The following is a 17610-nucleotide window of genomic DNA, read 5'->3' on the forward strand; positions in this document are numbered from 1 at the left end:
AACAAGGGAAAGGCTTGTACTGTAGAAAATCAAAATAACATCCATATAAGCTAGAAGTTATTGTTCTGTGAATGATTAATACAATTGTATGACATTGCTCTATTCACTATACTAACAAGGTGTTATTCTATTTAAAATAAACAGATTAACACCTCTGTTGAGATAGCACACAAAGAAATATTACACAGACTCATGAATGTTGCTATGCTAATATGGCAAACAGTAATTTCTGGACATACGTAAAACGATCATATTAATTGTAAAAATATTTACTCAATTTTATTTTTTAGTCTATTTTGATTGAGTTTAATTTAAAATAGGAGGGAGAGAGAAAACAGGGAATTATAGACCGGTTAGCCTGTCATTAGTGGGGAAAATGTTGGAATCAATTATTAAAGATGTAATAGCAGCGCATTTGAAAAGCAATGACAGGATCGGTCCAAGTCAGCGTGGATTTATGAAAGGGAAATCATGCTTGACAAATCTTCGAGAATCTTTTGAGGATGTAGCTAGTAGAGTGGACAAGGGAGAACCAGTGGATGTGGTGTATTTGGACTTTCAAAAGGATTTTGACAAGGTCCCACACAAGAGATTAGAGTGCAAAATTAAAGCACATGGTATTGGGGGTAATGTATTGATGTAGATAGGGAACTGGTTGGCAGTTGGCAGACAGGAAGCAAAGAGTAGGAATAAACGGGTCCTTTTCAGAATGGCAGGCAGTGACTAGTGGGGTACCACAAGGTTCAGTGCTGGGACTCCAGCTATTTACAATATATATTAATGATTTAGATGAAGAAATTGAATGTAATATCTCCAAGTTTGCAGATGATGCTAAGCTGGGTGGCAGTGTAAACTGTAAGGAGGATGCCAAGAGGCTACAGGGTGACTTGGACAGGTTAGGTGATGGGCAAATGCATGGCAGATGCAGTATAATGAAGATAAATGTGAGGTTATCCACTTTGGTGGCAAAAACGGGAAGGCAGAATATTATCTGAATAGTGACAGATTAGGAAAAAAGGGGAGGTGCAGCGAGACCTGGGTGTCATGGTACATCAGTCATTGAAAGTTGGCATGCAGGTACAGCAGGCAGTGAAGAAGGCAAATGGCATGATGGCCTTCATAGCGAGAGGATTTGAGTATAGGAGCAGGGAGGTCTTACTGTAGTTGTACAGGGCCTTGGTGAGGCCACACTTTGAATATTGTGTACAGTTTTGGTCTCCTAATCTGAGGAAGGACATTTTTGCTATTGAAGGAGTGCAGCGAAGGTTCACCAGACTAATTCCCGGGATGGCAGGACTGAAGTGAGGAAAAACTGGATCGACTAGGCTTATATTTACTGGAATTTGGAAGAATGAGAGGGGATCTCAAAGAAACATATAAAAGTCTGACGGGATTGGACAGGTTGGATGCAGGAAGAATGTTCCCGATGTTGGAGAAGTCCAGAACCAGGGGTCACAGTCTAAGGATAAGGGGTAAGCCATTTCGGACCGAGATGAGGACAAACTTCTTCACTCAGAGAATTGTGAACCTGTGGAATTCTCTACCACAGAAAGTTGTTGAGGCCAGTAGTTCGTTAGATATATTCAAAAGAGAGTTGGATGTGACCCTTACGGCTAAAGGGATCAAGGGATATGGAGTGAAAGCAGGAATAGGGTACTGAAGTTGCATGATCAGCCATGATCATATTGAATGGTGGTGTAGGCTCGAAGGGCCAAATGGCCTGCTCCTGCACCTATTTTGTATGTTTCTATGATATTTCCCTTTTATAAAGCAAATTTAATTTCCTTTTGTTTGATCTAATCTGTGCAACCATCATTTTATATTTGATCCTGGTATCCACAATCATGTCTTTACAAGTGACTGCTGCTCATGTTTGCACATATTATTTTTAAATGCAGACACATTGGGATAGAGTTGCTGGTTTTTCCAGCGTAATTTACATGAAATCGGCCAAACCAGTGCAAAATATCAAGAATTTTCAAGCGCAAATTGTGTTTCCGCAATCTTTTGCAACGATTAAAAAACATCACACTAGAAGCTGGCCTTGCCCATAAAACTGGTCACATCCCAGATCAAATTAATCACCATACAAGTTCCCGCTAATTGCGCCCGTTTGCGGCCCTTTGAGGAGGCTCTTAAAATTAGGCTTTTTTATTATGCCCAAGGGCATTAATAGGCATTTTTTTAAAGTTTTTAAATATTAAAAAATATTTAATTTTCTTAAACTGATTACTGTACACTAAGGAAACATAAATGTTTCTTTATAGGTTTTTAAAGTCATTTTTAGTTATTTAAAATTGGGTTACTTACAGGTGGTGAACTAGGCATACTTATTAAAAATACCTATTTTTTGTGCTAAACTAATGTTTAGCTGCATTAATAAAACTGTATAAGGTTACCACTCTTAAATATATCACTGAATATTTTTTAATACAATTGGAAAAAAAGAAACAAATACATTATGAAACGCTGCCCGATTTTGCTGGTTTATGGAAGATTTTATATTATTATACAAATAAGTTTCAGCGGAAACTTTAACCATAACTTTACTTCATGAAACCTGCGCATCTTTGAGCGCAATTTGCGCCCGGATTGCCAATTATGTCCAAAGCAAAAACTCTACCCCATACCAAAAAGAACATGGTTAAATTACTTCAAACTTTAAAAAAAAACATTATTTGTTTGAATAGAGTAGAGGGAACTTTTCACTCAGTCTAAGTATGCATAATGCTAAAACAATTCATCATGGGCCATGAATGATATGTAAAGGTATTTTCATGTGTTAATTTGAATCAGTTTGAAAACTCATTGTCTTAGCCTCCTGACTGGCACTCCCTGTGCACATTTCTGAACCTTACAAATAGTGCTGTTATCTTTTTCATGGGTCTTTTATTATCTGCCTTCCCTTTAAATATTCCCAGCTCTCTAGGGTGGTTTTAGTTGCAGTGATCTCATAACATTTCTCAATTGATGTTTCTGTGCTGCGATAATGTCCAAATTCTATTTTTAAAACAACCCTCCAGAAAATCCTTACAAAGAAGCATTAACATCCTGGGAGTTGCCATTGACAAGAAACTGAACTGGGCCAACCACTTACTCATCAATAACCTGCTCACTGATGCTCAGTTTGGGTTCCACCAGGACCACTCGGCTCCAGACCTCATTACATCCTTGATCCAAACATGGACAAATGAGCGGAATTCCAGAGGTGAGATGAGAGTGACTGCCTTTGACATTAAGGCAGCATTTGACTGAGTGTGACATCAAGGAGCCCCAAAAAACTGAAGTCCATGGGAATCAGGGGGAAACTCTCCACTGGCTGGAGTCATACCCAGCACAAAGGAAGATGTTTGTAGTTGTTGGAGGTCAATCATCTCAGCCCCAGGATATCGCTACAGGAGTTCTCGGCAATGTCCTAGGCCCAACTATCTTCAACTGTTTCATCAAAAACCTTCCCTCCATCATAAGTGGAGTGGGGATGTTCAGTTCCATTCGCAACTCCTCAGATAATGAAGCAGTCCATGCCTGAATGCAGCAAGACCTGGATGACTTCAGGCTTGGGCTGAGGAGTGGTAAGTAACATTCGTGCCACACGATCTGGGGGTCCTTGTACATGAAACACAAAAGGTTAGCATTCGGATACAGCAAGTAATTAGGAAGGCAAATGGAATGATGGCCTTTATTGCAAGGGGGATAGAGTATAAAAGCAGAGAAGTCCTGCTACAACTGTACAGGGTATTGGTAAGGCCACACCTAGACTACTGCGTACAGTTTTGGTCTCAATATTTAAGGAAGGATATACTTGCATTGGAGGCTGTTCAGAGAAGGTTCACTAGGTTGATTCCGGAGATGAGGGTTTGACTTATGAAGATAGGTTGAGTAGGTTGGGCCCACACTCACTATAGTTCAGATGAATGAGAGATGATCTTAACGAAACATATAAGATAATGAGGGGGCTCGACAAGGTGGATGCAGGGAGAATATTTCCACTCATAGGGGAAACTAAAACTCGGGGACATAGTCTCAGAATAAGGGGCTGCCCATTTCAAACTGAGATGAGGAGAAATTTCTTCTCTGAGGGTTGTAAATCTATGGAATTCTTTGCCCCAGAGAGCTGTGGAGGGTGGGTCATTGAATATATTTAAGGCGGAGATAGACAGAGTTTTGAGCGATAAGAAAATAAAGGGTTTTGGGGAGCGGGCAGGGAAGTGGAGCCGAGTCCATGATCAGATCATCCATGATCTTATTAAATGACGTAGCAGACTCAAGGGCCCAGGGAGCCTACTCCTGCTCCTATTTCTTATGTTCTTATGAATTGTGGTGACAGGAGGCGGGAAAGCAGGAGGTTCATGCGAGAAGGAGGATAAAGTATGAAGATACCAGCATCTTTTATCCTTTCATCCCCGCTGTTAGCCAAGGACTCAGCCATGCCCCTACCAAGAATGGCCTGTACCATCTCCAAGGGGGTGAGGTGAGGTTGGAAATGGGAGTTGTGCCTCGTGATTGGTGCAGATTGTTAGTGGGTGAGTGATTGTGAATGGGGTCGTACATGGGGGCAATGTGTGAGGTTAGTGGTGCAATTGGTAGGAAACGGCTTTTGAAGATGCAGTCACTGTCTTTGACCAGTGGTCTGAGGTTATGAAGCTTCATTGGGCACTGGTGGGGGAGACACTGCTGGCAGTGATGGCCTTGGTGATGTACTCCAACATCCTTCTTTCTGGAGGGCCTGCTGGCCCATGTGGGTAGTGGACCTCTCTTTGCAATGTTGACCGCCTGTACAAAGCTGGCATGAACCTTCCCGGGCTTGCTGAGCCATTTGCTAGTGCTGAAGCAGTTTCCCTATTTTTTGAGGTTCAGAAGAGCTGAATAATTACATTTGGGATTTTTTAATGTAAACATTTTTTTGAAGGCAATAAGGGCAGAAAACTGCATTTTTCACTGCGTTTTAACTCGTATTAGTTCTGAGTGCATTGTCTCTTTAATTCATAGCTCTTTTAATTGCCCACAATTCCTTGCAAGCTCCAGAGCCTCGCTCCCAGAGGCGGTAAGAAGCTCAAATGCCACTTCAGGACGGGAACTTCGCCTCGGAGGTCTCCACTAACATTGCATGGAAGGTGACTGCTGCACCATCAATCTCCAACGCCCCCCCCCCAGACACATTTATTCTCCTTAGCGTGCAGCCATGTTCAGCGGCCATTAACTCCATTTGCCAGTGACAATGGTAACGTTCGTGGTGAACATTAATTTCTAGGCCTATATATCCTGAAGGGAGCACTTCCCAAAAGTAGAGAAGATATATTTTTAATGCCACCATGAGGGCAAGTAAGCCCAGTCTGATTTTGTTGTCTGACCCACTTAAATGGGTTGGAGTGACTAGTACTGTTATGTATGTATGGAAGCCTTACCAAAATGTAAGACTTGCCACTAGGGGGCACACCTGTGGGAGACCTAAGAGTCACCTGTGCACCCTGGGGCAAGCAGGTATAAAAGGTGATTCACCATGCTGCTTCCCCACTCTGCAGTCTGAATAAAGAGGCCAAGGTCACAACAGTTTGAGCTTGTGATACAGTCCTGTGGATTTATTCTGAACATAACAAATTGGCGACGAGTAACGGATCATGAACTTTCACGCGGTAATGGCTGCCGTTGGTATTCTTGAGAGATTTGTTGAGGGTGATGATTGGGAAGCCTTCGTTGAGTGCCTCGACCAGTACTTTGTGGCCAATGAAACAGCGTCAAGCACAGAGCGATTCTCCTCACCGTATATGGGTCATCAGTATATGGCCTCCTTAAAAATTTGCTGGCACCGGTCAAACCAACAGACAAATCTTACGCAGAGCTGTGTATGCTAGTTAGGGAATACCTCAAACCAAAGGAGAGCATCCTGATGTCGAGGTACCGCTTTTACATGCACCGTCGCTCTGAGGGCCAGAACATAGCGAGTTTTGTCGCTGACCTAAGACGCCTTGCAGGGCACTGCGAATTTGCAGGATCCTTGGGGGAAATGTTGCGGGACTTTCTCGTGCTTGGAATTGGCCATGAGGTCATTCTTCGCAAACTCTGTCTGTTGAATCCCTAGATCTGAGCAAGGCCATCGCGATAGCCCAAGCCTTCATATCCACAAGCGATAACACGAAACAGATATCTTCACAGAATTGAAGCTCACCGGCAAGTACTGTGCATAAAATAATGTTTTCAGCAGGCAGAACGGCACAGGGCAGAGCCCACACGACTGCAGAGGCCAGATCTAGGCCTAGAGTGACTCACAATCCACCGTGGGGCGTGAATGCGTATCCATTAGCACCACGTTGGTGCTGCAGGGCAGCCATAAGCTCATCAATGTCGATTCAAGCCCTATGTGTGCAAGGGCTGTGGAACAATGGGACACCTCCAGCGAATGTGCATACAATCTCTGACTCACCACGTGGCAGAGTCAGGAGAGGACGACCGATCCAGCGAGGATCACGCTGAACAAGCAGGAGAGGCAACTGAACCTGAGGATGAAGAGGAAGTATATGGGATACACACCTTCACCACTGAAAGCCCTCCGATAATGTTAAAAGTTGAACTTAACGACACTCCAGTCTCAATGGAACTAGACACGGGGGCGAGTCAATCAGTTATGAGCCAGAAGGCATTCGCGAGGCTGTGGGGCGACAAGCTGATCCTGATTCAGGCAAAGCTGCGCACCTACACCAAGGAACGGATACCAGTTATTGGTAGTGCGGACATAAGAGTACCCCATGAGGGAGCAGTGCACAATTTACCACTGTGGATTGTTTCAGGTGATGGGCCAACGCTGCTTGGTAGAAGGTGGATGGGGAAGATTCGATGGAACTGGGAAGACCCCTGCGTACCTTCTCCATTGAACGACGTCTCCCCTTCTCAAAGGCTGAGCAAACCCCCAGCTTCAGCTGAACCAGGCATCGAAGTGCAGATCCAATTGCAGATCCCCGAGGCACAGTCCGCTCATCACGACCACGAGGAGGTGAAAATCAAATGAGCAGCAGTACAGGTGCGGTACCCACCACCCGAAGCCGATGACCTCTTCACGATGATGGAAGAGGCTCCAGGTCGACCATGCGGAGTGGGACTCCGGCCGAAACGATCTGAATGCGTCTTCTCGGCGCCAGAGGCAAAATCCCTGGGGAGGAAGATCACGGCAGTCGATATCACAGACATGGACGAGAAGGCATGCAGACCACGGAACGGAAGAGCATCCAGACCACGGGACGAGAGTGCGTCCAGACCATGGGATGAGAAGACGTCCAGACCACAGGACGAAGATGCGTCCAGACCACGAGACGAGAGAGTGTCCAGACCACGGGACGAGAGAGCATCCAGACCACGGAAGGTCGTCGCAACGGAACTAAGTAATATGTCACCTAGCAAGGAAGACAACTCAGTTTGGGGCAAAGGTAAAGGGGCGGCCGCTGAGAAGGCCAGGAACCCACCACGTTCCAGTAAGTTGTTTGCACTATGTAACCCATGTGAGCAGTCCTTCGTGGCCAATGATGTACCATGGAATGGGGTCGGGGGGACCTTACTACAAGTCAAAGTAGCGGGCGAACACCAACCGGTCGTATATGTATCTGACAAAGTACTTGTAACAAATAATGTGTTATCATACGGGGTCGGGTGTGTTGTACAGTAAGCCAAAGTAGAGGGCGAACCCCAACCAGTTGTATATGTATCTAACAAAGTATTCATAGCAAGTGATATGTTACCGCAAGGGGTCGGGAGTGTTGTGCAGCTAGCAAAAGTAGCGGGCGAGCCCCAAGTGATTGAACATGTATCCAATAAGTTAAACAAAGCAGCAGCCTGTATTCACAGGACTAAAGAGACGTACCAAAGAGTGTCCCAATATGTGCTCGAGTCAGACAAGCTGCCCATCCCACAATTCTGGGAGACCAGCGGCACCATTATCGATGTGTTGTTTCGAGAACGTCTAACACTGTCTGTGCACTGTAACATGATTCGCCACAGGCCAGGCACTGAGAACGGTACTAATGCCCTCTGGGGTGGAAACGGTGCAGCCTGCAGACCCACTCGCGGTCTTGGAAGTGCTAGAAAGCAAGGGGTTAACCGTAACAGCCCCCCAGATTAGGACCTGGACCAGCGAGGATGCCACGTTACCGCCTGCCAAAGATGAACTGCTAAACGGGATGTTGCAACCTATCCGTCGCAAAGACGAAAGGCCCATCCCAACGTTGCAAAGTAAGGCAGGGCGGCTGCACACAGTCAGTGGTCCAGGGCCCCCATACTACGGCCCAGGGCCCACGGGGACCACTAGACTTCCCGCCACTACCGAAAGTCTCAGGGCTACTGCGGCCATCCTGGGCTTGCTAGACCTCAGGGTCAGCGTCAAAAGCCCAGAGCAGGCAGCCCAAATCACTAAACCAAGCACCATGCGTGTCACGGTAGACTCCCTACAGACCCGCTATCCTGGGTGCTACGCAGTCACCAGACAGAATCGCTCAGAACAAGCCTTCTGTAGGCCACCAGCAGAAAATGCACCATGATCGCACGGCCTCCCCCACATGACATCAGAATAAGTGATGTAGATCATGTTCAGGGCCCCAATTAGGCTGCTAGCACCGCATTAGCCAAGGGCGGGAATGGAGTGTATTATGCAAGGTGTGTTCATGCATAAAAGATGCATGAACACACCTTGCCATGCTTCTCAGTGGAAAAATATGGGGTTGATTTCTGTATCGAGATCGACCGATGTGTGCCAGTTCATGTGATGTAGCTGACCAAAAAATGGGGCCCAAGTTTCGAGCCGCGCCTAGAACGGCGCAGTCCCGACCTGGATGCTCGTTTTTCGCGCCACAAAGTGCGCCTAAAAAAAACTTCCAGATTCTCCAGCTCCCTGCAGGTCGTTTGCAGCTCAGCGCAGCAGGAGCTGTAGGGGGCGGAGCCAGGTCCCTGCACTGAAACAGTGCCGGGACCTCTGCACATGCGCGCTACAGTAGGCGCGCATGTGCAGTAGCTCCAGGCGCCCAAAACTGTGTGGGAGGGGCCGAAGCACGCAGCCCCTAGCCCTGGCCGAATGGCCTCACTCCTCCCACAGCCAGCTCCTGCTTCCTCCCGACCCGACTCGACTCCCGCTTCCCGCCCCCCGCCTCCGGACCCGACACTGACCCGACTCCCATTTCCGCCTCCCCCCCCCACGCCCCTGAACCGGACCCGACCCCGACGCCATTCCTGCTTCCCCCCCCTCCCCCCCCCGCCCCCGGACCGGACCCGACACCGACCCGACTCCCACTTTTTCCCCTCCCCCCCCCATCCCCTACTGGACCCGACCTGACCTCCCTCCCCCCGACCTGACCTCCCTCTCTCTCCCTCCCCCCGACCCGAACCGACCTCCCTCCCACCACCCCCCGACCCGACTCGCGCTCCCCCCAACCCGACCCAAAGCCACCTACCTGTAAATCTGATGCTGGAGACGGACTCTGCCCCGGGCCCGTTCAGCCTCCCTCCCCCTTCTCCTTCCCCCACCCCATCTCCTTTCTCCCCCCCCCCTCTCCTTTCCACCCCCCCTCTCCTTTCCCCCCCTTCTCCTTCCCCCCCCTTTTTCTTTCCCCCCCTTTTTCTTGCCACCCCTTTTCCTCCTCCCCCCCTCCCCCCTTCTCCTCCTCCCCTTCTCCTCCTCCCCCCTTCCCCCTTCCCCCTTCTCCTCCTCCCCCCTTCCCCTTCTCCTCCTCCCCCTCCCCCTCCTCCTCCCCTCTTCTCCTCCTCCCCCCCTCCCCCTTCTCCTTCTCCCTCTCCCCCCTTCTCCTCCTCCCCCTCCCCTTCTCCTCCTCCCCCTCCCCTTCTCCTCCTCCCCCTCCCCCTTCTCCTCATCCCCCTCCCCCCCTCCCCCTTCTCCTCCTCCCCCCCTCCCCCTTCTCCCCCCTCCCCCTTCTTCCCCCTCCCCCTCTCTCCCCCTTCTCCCCCATCCCTCCCCCTTCCCTCCCTCTGCTCCCCCCCGTCTCTCCCTCTACCCCCCTCCTCCCCCTCCCCTCGCTGTCAGAAACACAAACACTGACAGACAGAGAATGAGAGACACACACAGACAGACAGAGAGATAGAGACACTGACAGAGACACACTGGGGGGCGTGGGGGCATCCCAGCACGCTGTTGGAGGACTCCCGGTGCTGCAGTCGGTAAGTAGAAAATGTTTTATTTATTGATTTTTATTTTTAATTATTTCTTATTAATTTTTTTTGATTGATTTATTGGTTGATTTATTGATGTTTTTATCATTTATTATTGATGATGGTTCTTTATTTGTAAAACTGAAGTGTTTAAGTTTGTAAACTTCCCTTTAAACCCCCCCCCCCCCATTCCCTACGCCTGATTTGTAACCTACGCCTGATTTGTAACCTACGCCTGATTTGTAACCTACGCCTGATTTGTAACCTACGCCTGATTTTCTAAAGTGTAGACAAGGTTTTTTCGAGCGTACAAAAATCTTCACTTACTCCATTCTAAGTTAGTTTGGAGTAAGTTTTCACTGCCGAAACTTTGAAAACAGGCGTAAGTGGTTTGACACGCCCCCTTTTGAAAAAAAAATTCTGTTCCAAAGTGAAACTGTTCTAACTGACTAGAACTGGAGCAAACTAAATGGCGAGAATTCCGATTTCTAAGATACTCCATTCTACACCAGTTGCTCCTAAAAATCAGGAGCAAATCATGGCGAAACTTGGGGCCATGGAGTGCAGACTCGTAATGATATAATGGTGCAGAAGTTTGTATTTTTCTGGTCACTTTGCCAGTTCAACCTCACTGTGGCCCGTATAAATTGCATCATGACAGTTCATAGGCTGTGACTTTACATAAAAAATTAGTCAACGAGGCTGCCAGCAACTTACAAATGTAATTTATCTTGTCTTTCTTTGACTATTGATGAGTAGTGTTGGAGCATTTATTTTCTTATACTCAACTGTATGGGTCTAGGGGTTTGATTGTAAAACCATGTACTGGGCTAATGCGTAAAGCATTTAGACTAGACCAAACTGCGGACCACAGATAACCAGGAACCATTGTGAAAGGACCTGGCCCCCAGCAACCCACTAACATGATCAACTTCGCCATCAACCACGAGGATGAACCAACCACGTCAGAACTTCAACCCAGACGATCGACCCGGGGACGCAGGGCGCCAGATCACCTCAACTTACAAACAACTTGTAGATAAGACTTTGGGGGGGAGTGATGTTATGTATGTATGTAAACCTCACCAAAATGTAAGACTTGCCACTAGGGGGCACACCTGTGAGAGACCCAAGGGTCACCTGTGCACCCTGGGGCAAGCAGGTGATTCACCATACTGCTTCTCCACTCTGGAGTCTGAATAAAGAGACCAAGGTCACAACAGTTTGAGCTTGCAATATAGTCCTGTTCATTTATTCTGAACATAACAAGTACCATCATGAGGGGATTGGGGTATTTTTATCTGAGAGGTGTCTAATGACAATTTGGTTATACGCTCCCAGAAGCGCCTTAACCTGGGCGATCCCTCAATTGCCAAGTGCTCTTTGTATTGTCCAGAGACTAAAACTATTCCATAAGTCAGCAACGCTTTGTTTGTCTTTACTACACAACCAAAATTCAGAATCTGTCTGCTTTACAACAGACTGGCTCTGTTTAATTAAGAACCAATATGCAGTGGCTCTGTAAGCAGCCCAATATATATTGTTCATGGAGTTCAAAAAGACACAATCAATATCATTATATTCTTTACACTCCACATGTCAAGCACACAAAAATAGAGATTACTTCCCTCTGGTAGAGTCTTTATCAAAAATCTAAGAAGCTTCCCCACACACTGCTGGAGTTAGCCAACAGCTCGTTATGTTCTGTTCTGTTAGAAAAATCACGTAAAAAGCAGCCTCCCATTTTGCGACTTCGTGGGTGTGTGATTTGTTTCTGCCCACCCTCTAGGCTTTAGTTCATTTTATACTGGATCCTATAAAAGATGCATGAACACACCTTGCAGTGCTTCTCAGTGGAAAAATATGGGGCTGATTTCTGTATCAAGATCGACCGATGTGCGCCAGTTCATGTGGTGTAGCTGACCAGAAAATGGAGTGCAGACTCGTAATGATATAATGGTGCAGAAGTTTGTATTTTTCTGGTCACTTTGCCAGTTCAACCTCACTGTGGCCCGTATAAATTGCATCATGACAGTTCATATGCTGTGACTTTACCTAAAAAAATTAGTCAACAAGGCTGCCAGCAACTTACAAATGTAATTTATCTTGTCTTTCTTTGACTATTGATGAGTAGTTTTGGAGCATTTATTTTCTTATACTCAACTGTATGGGTCTAGGGGCTTTATAGGATGGCTTTGGGGTTAGACATTGTGTGACAGGGTACAGTGGAAGGAACAATGTCTCTCCCCTTGTATCAGTGGGAGAAAAGAGGGGCGAAGGAGGAACGCATGGAATGCACAGAAGAGCAGCTTAAAGGAGAAGGATTTCTGCCCACCATAATCATTCCACAAAAAACAACAAAAGTGGACTTATCTGGACTTGTATGAGGAACAATGCTTGTGAAGACATAGATTAACCAGATAGGCAACTTCAACATGACCTCCAGCCAAATTCTCAGGCAGGCACAGCACTGTCAGTGGCTATTAAAGTCACTTCAGCTCTTGCTCTTATCATGAGGAAAATCAACAGAAACAATGAGGCATGCAGTCACTGATGTGTTAAGCAAAAGACTGACATGTTGACAACTGGCAAAGGAATGAGAGAGCCATAATGTTTTTTTAAATTGCTGAAATTCCTACATTTCAGAGTGTGCTTGATTGCATACACATAGGCCAAGAGTGTTCCTACACTCAAAGGTGTGACATAGAGGAACTAATAGGGCTGTCAAGCTATTCATATGCAGTAGTCTATGACCATCTACACAGAATATTGCAGGCAAATGTCTGCTTCCCACCCTGCAGGTGTAATGCCTTTTGTAGTGTATTTTCTTCATGAGTTCTTTGCTTAATGCTGTGAAGAACTAGCTGGTTTATTAACAAAGGTTTAACAATCAAACTAAACACTACCAGTTCATCCACCAGGTTCACAACTGCATGCCTCATCGTGGAGAACCTGAACTCAATTAACTGTGGTTGTGAACATCACTTGACTGGCTATGCCACTCACAGTGCAACAGCTCCACAAACCTGTGAGCATGCTCACAGTGCATGCATTACACCTTCATTTTATGGCAGTCCACCATTGCTCTCTTATTTGACCCACAAAGACAGTGCTAATGGCACTGCCAAATCCCTGGCCCACCCATTATCTGATCCAATGGTGGGAAGAGGTCTTGCCTCTTCTGCTGCCTACAGTCTCCTCGAACCTGGCACTCTACTACTACTACTGCTGCTTACGCAATTGCTCATTCATATTTTCTTGTGCTTCCAGAACAAGATCCAACAGCAAATAGTCTCTTAAACAGTTGCTTGCAAAAAAAACCTTTAAGCTATTGCTAGCAGTATCCCTTTTAAGCAGTTCATGAATTTCCAATGCCTATTGTTTAAGCACTGAATAGACTTGGAGAAGCTATAAAAGGTAGGTAATCAACTTCTTCTTAAGATCACATCCTCCATATATCACTGGACTATGATGCAGATGATCAGACAATGGGAAGCGAGCCCTCATGAGAAATAGAAACCCTTGTCATCAGAATAATTCAATGTAGAGTCAGACAGTAATGTCTACTAAAAAACAGTGAGTTCTTTCAGGTAGCCATACAATGTCACTCAGAGGGTGGTGAATCTTTAAATTTTCCACCCCAGAGGACTGTGGAAGCTCAGTCGTTGAGTATATTCAAGACAGAGATCGATATCCTTTGATTCCCTTAATATCCAAAAATATATGAGGATAGTAGAGGCAAGTGGAGTTGAGGTAGAAAATCAGCCATGATCCCATTGAATGGCAGAGCAGGCTCGAGGGGCCAAATAGCCTACTGCTGCTCCTATTTCTTATGTTTTTATGTTCTTATGAAAGTAGAGGGATCTCCATTCATACTTATGGTGAGTTCCATTTCTACGGAGCTGCCATAAGTATGAATGGGAATACAGGTTGAGCGTCCTGAATCCGGCAACCTCGGGACTGAGGATGAGCCGGTTTTCGTGTTTTTCCAGATTTTGGAACATGTTTCTGATGTCCGAAATTTGAAAATGCCCGAGCCCAGGTTCGGGTATTTCTGGGTTTCAGAACATCAGAAAGGCAGGGCGGGTTGCTCTCCGAGGAGCAGTTCAGGTCACCGGCCCCATCCAGGAGGTTGTCGGGCGGGGCCCAGCTGCCGTGGAAGTGTTCGGGCAGGCCCCACCGCCGTGGAGCTGTTTGGGCGGGCCACGCCGCCAAGGAGGTGTTCGGGCCGGTGGGCCCCGTCGCAGAGGAGGTGTTGGGGTGGGTCGGAGTGGAGGCGAGGCAAGTAGAGGCGAGGCCCGAGGTCAGGCAGCGGTGGGGCCCCAAGGTAAGGTCAGCAGCGGCGGGCGAGGCAAGGCCCGAAGTCATGCAGCAGCGGGGCCCCAAGGTCGGCAGGGTCAGCGGATCCAGATTCCGGATTCCGGAACTCCCTGAAAACACATTAAATAAATAAACACATTGCATAGTTAAAACGAATTAAAATGCAATTTAATTAAATATTTTAAACAAAAATGTATTTTTTTGAAAAATTTTTAATATGTTTTACCAGGGCTGAAAATAAACTTACCTTAATGGGCAGAGTTTCTAATGTATAAATGTGTGCTACCATTTTACCAGTGTAATAATTTCAAGGGCATTCGCTGGGCAGAAGTTGAGCAAATGCTCAATTCCTTCAGATTCATACAATGTCAAGAGGATTCTTAACAGATCACAAGTTCCAGGTTTCAGCGCATGCCTAAACCCAGAACTTGCAAGGCCCCTATGGGCATGTACCTCGTGTACACCTGTACCGTAGGGGCCGTAAATTAAGTCCCAATGTTTAAGTCTGGAACGTTGTAAAGTATCATTAACGGTAATCATAAGAACATAAGAATTAGGAACAGGAGTAGGCCATCTAGCCCCTCGAGCCTGCTCCGCCATTCAACAAGATCATGGCAAATTCAACAAGATCATGGCATGATCTGTTTGAGAGCTGCCAAGCCTGTTTCTATGAACCATCTCAAATGGTCCTTTACTGCTCCTAAGGGTTTCTTGTCTCCAATGTGCAGAACAGTACAGAATGCATTCCAATAACAGTACAGAATGCATTCCACAGCACACAATTTAATGATTAGCATGCAGAGTGTCTTAGGCCCCAAGTTTCCCCAGGAGTTGCTCTGTTTTTTTTTGGAGCAACTAGATTTTTTGGAGTATCTTAAAAATCGTAATTCTGCCCATTTAATTTGCTCCAGTGTAAGTGAGTTAGTTAGGTTTTCGTTTAGTTTCGTTTTTTTTTCAAAAGGGGGCGTTACCAGCCACTTATGCCTGTTTTGGCCAATTAAGCAAGTTTAGACAGCTAAAAGTTATTCCAAACTAACTTCGGTCAGCCTATGTAGCCACTTGTGTCCGCACAGAAAAACCTTGCGGTAAGCTAAGAAATCAGCGCAGGTAGCTAGAGATGGGGCAGGGAAGGGAAGTGAGAGGACCTTCCAAAGCACTAAACACCTTCACAACAACATTAAAGAAGCACAAATATATTTAAAGCACCAAGCACTAAACAAAGCACAAAAATAAGCATTCAATAACAAATAAAAAATACAAGGAATCTGAGAGGACCTGCACCTAGCACCAAGACTTACAAAGCACAAAAAGTAATAAACAATTAATTAACAAATAAAAAATTGAAGGAACCCTGCACCTAAAGCACAAAGACCAAAGTAATAAGCAATCAATCACTCAATAACAAATAAAAAATAGAAGTCCTACCTTTATGTGAAGGGAAGGCAGCAGGCCGCCGATGAGGGTGCCCATTCGGCCAGGGCTAGGGGCGGTAGACGCACACCGGGAGGCTAAGCTCAACCCGGCATCGGGAGGGGGGGGGAAGAGACGGGGGGGAGTATTTTATTTTTTTTAGATTCAATTAACCAATGAAGAAACTTCTTACGCTACAAGTGCTGAAGCTGTGGAGGATTCATACTTACAGTTAGGTGGAAGTACCTTCTTGGACTTGTAATAACGAGCCAGTCTGTGGATTCTGCTCAATAAGAAGCACACGGAACTTGGCATCTTTATCCTTCCTGTTCCTCTCCAAATGCTTGCAGAAAGCCACAGCGGTCTTGATCAAATAGCTCGGGGGCGAGGAGCTACTGCGCACACACTCTAGCGCGCATGTGAACAGTGCCGGGACCTGGCTCCGCGCCCCATTTCTTCTGCTGCACTATGCCAAGGGCCTGCAAAGTTCCAGCAGCGGGGAGAATACCACAGTAAGTTTTGGCACAGTTTTTCTGATGCGCCGTTCTTAGCGGAGGGGCAAACTTGGGCCCTTAGAGTTGTAAGAAACAAAAGTTAAATTTTCAGAAGAATTTGATAATATTGATATAGCAAACCTTTACTCATTGATTTCATGTAATGATTTCACAAGCTCAGAAATATGAATAAGAGAATAAAAAAGTTCCCTTTTTGCTGATTTAAATGGAATATAATTTAAGATAAAAAAAATCTAAGATATCTGCAGTAGTATACAATCAGAGTGGCAAATTAAATAAGACTGATCGAACTCATTTATGCACCTTAATGAACCCAGTGCTATTATGAGATCAGTTTTCCACGTGAGAAACTTTAGATTACAAGTATTCAGAGGTTGGAAAGTGGAATGTATCAATTTAAATAAATCAAATTTAAAACGCAGTTAGGAAGTGAGGGAGGCGATCTAGATTTCAATCTCAGACTTAAACTAGGAAATCAATGAATGATTTTCAAATGTACCAGAGGCAAAAACAAAGAAAGGCAGAATTGCAGTATTATGAGCCCAGTTAGATGTCTATATCATAACAGGAGTCAACAAGCAACTGAAGATATCCTAAAGCTATTGTTTATCTACAGCAGCAAAACTATGAGAGCTGATGATTTTCCACGATACAGAAATAACAGGCAGAGCAAGAACTTGTGGTCATAACTGCTCCCGGCAAGGTCTTGAGTAGCGAGGAAAGAGAGGCTAGTGGCGTACACAAGCAGGTGTCAGCAGAGTACTTGTATCCCTTTATTCAACTCAGCACAGATGCAACAAGCTTCACAACCTCCACCTGCATTCTCAAAACTGTCACTTGATAATATACAGCTTCTCTCTCCCATCCTAACTCTTCTCCCTTTTCTCTTTTATCTAAGAACTCCCCAACACCAAAAGGCTCCTTTGGAAGAGCAGACCATGGAGAACTACAGTCCTTAGGATGTACAGTCAGGTATTCCACCCATTCCAGGCATCAGTTCAGACATTGACACTCCATTTGGGCTAGATAGTGAACTAGCGGGGTTTACAAGTGGTGAAACACTCAGCACCAATGGGCAGCCACAGCCAATAGTTGCAAGCACAGACCTGGAGAAATTTCGCTGGAGGTCAAGGCCCTCTCCCAGCTCTACTGAAGAGGACATAGATGTGAACTTTGAAAGTCCAGCTATGAGAAGAAAACTGCTGGCCTCTCACAACAGCTGTAC

At 46.0% G+C, this 17610-nt stretch overlaps 1 protein-coding gene across 3 annotated transcripts in view; it reads left to right on the forward strand.

Annotated features, from left to right (window-relative positions):
* Positions 1-17610, forward strand: part of cfap20dc (CFAP20 domain containing) — a 635198-nt gene that overhangs the window by 505414 nt on the left and 112174 nt on the right. The gene's annotated exons all lie outside the window — the stretch shown is intronic.

This window comes from Pristiophorus japonicus, chromosome 12 (assembly GCF_044704955.1).
Source record: "Pristiophorus japonicus isolate sPriJap1 chromosome 12, sPriJap1.hap1, whole genome shotgun sequence".
Lineage (NCBI taxonomy): Eukaryota > Metazoa > Chordata > Chondrichthyes > Pristiophoridae > Pristiophorus > Pristiophorus japonicus.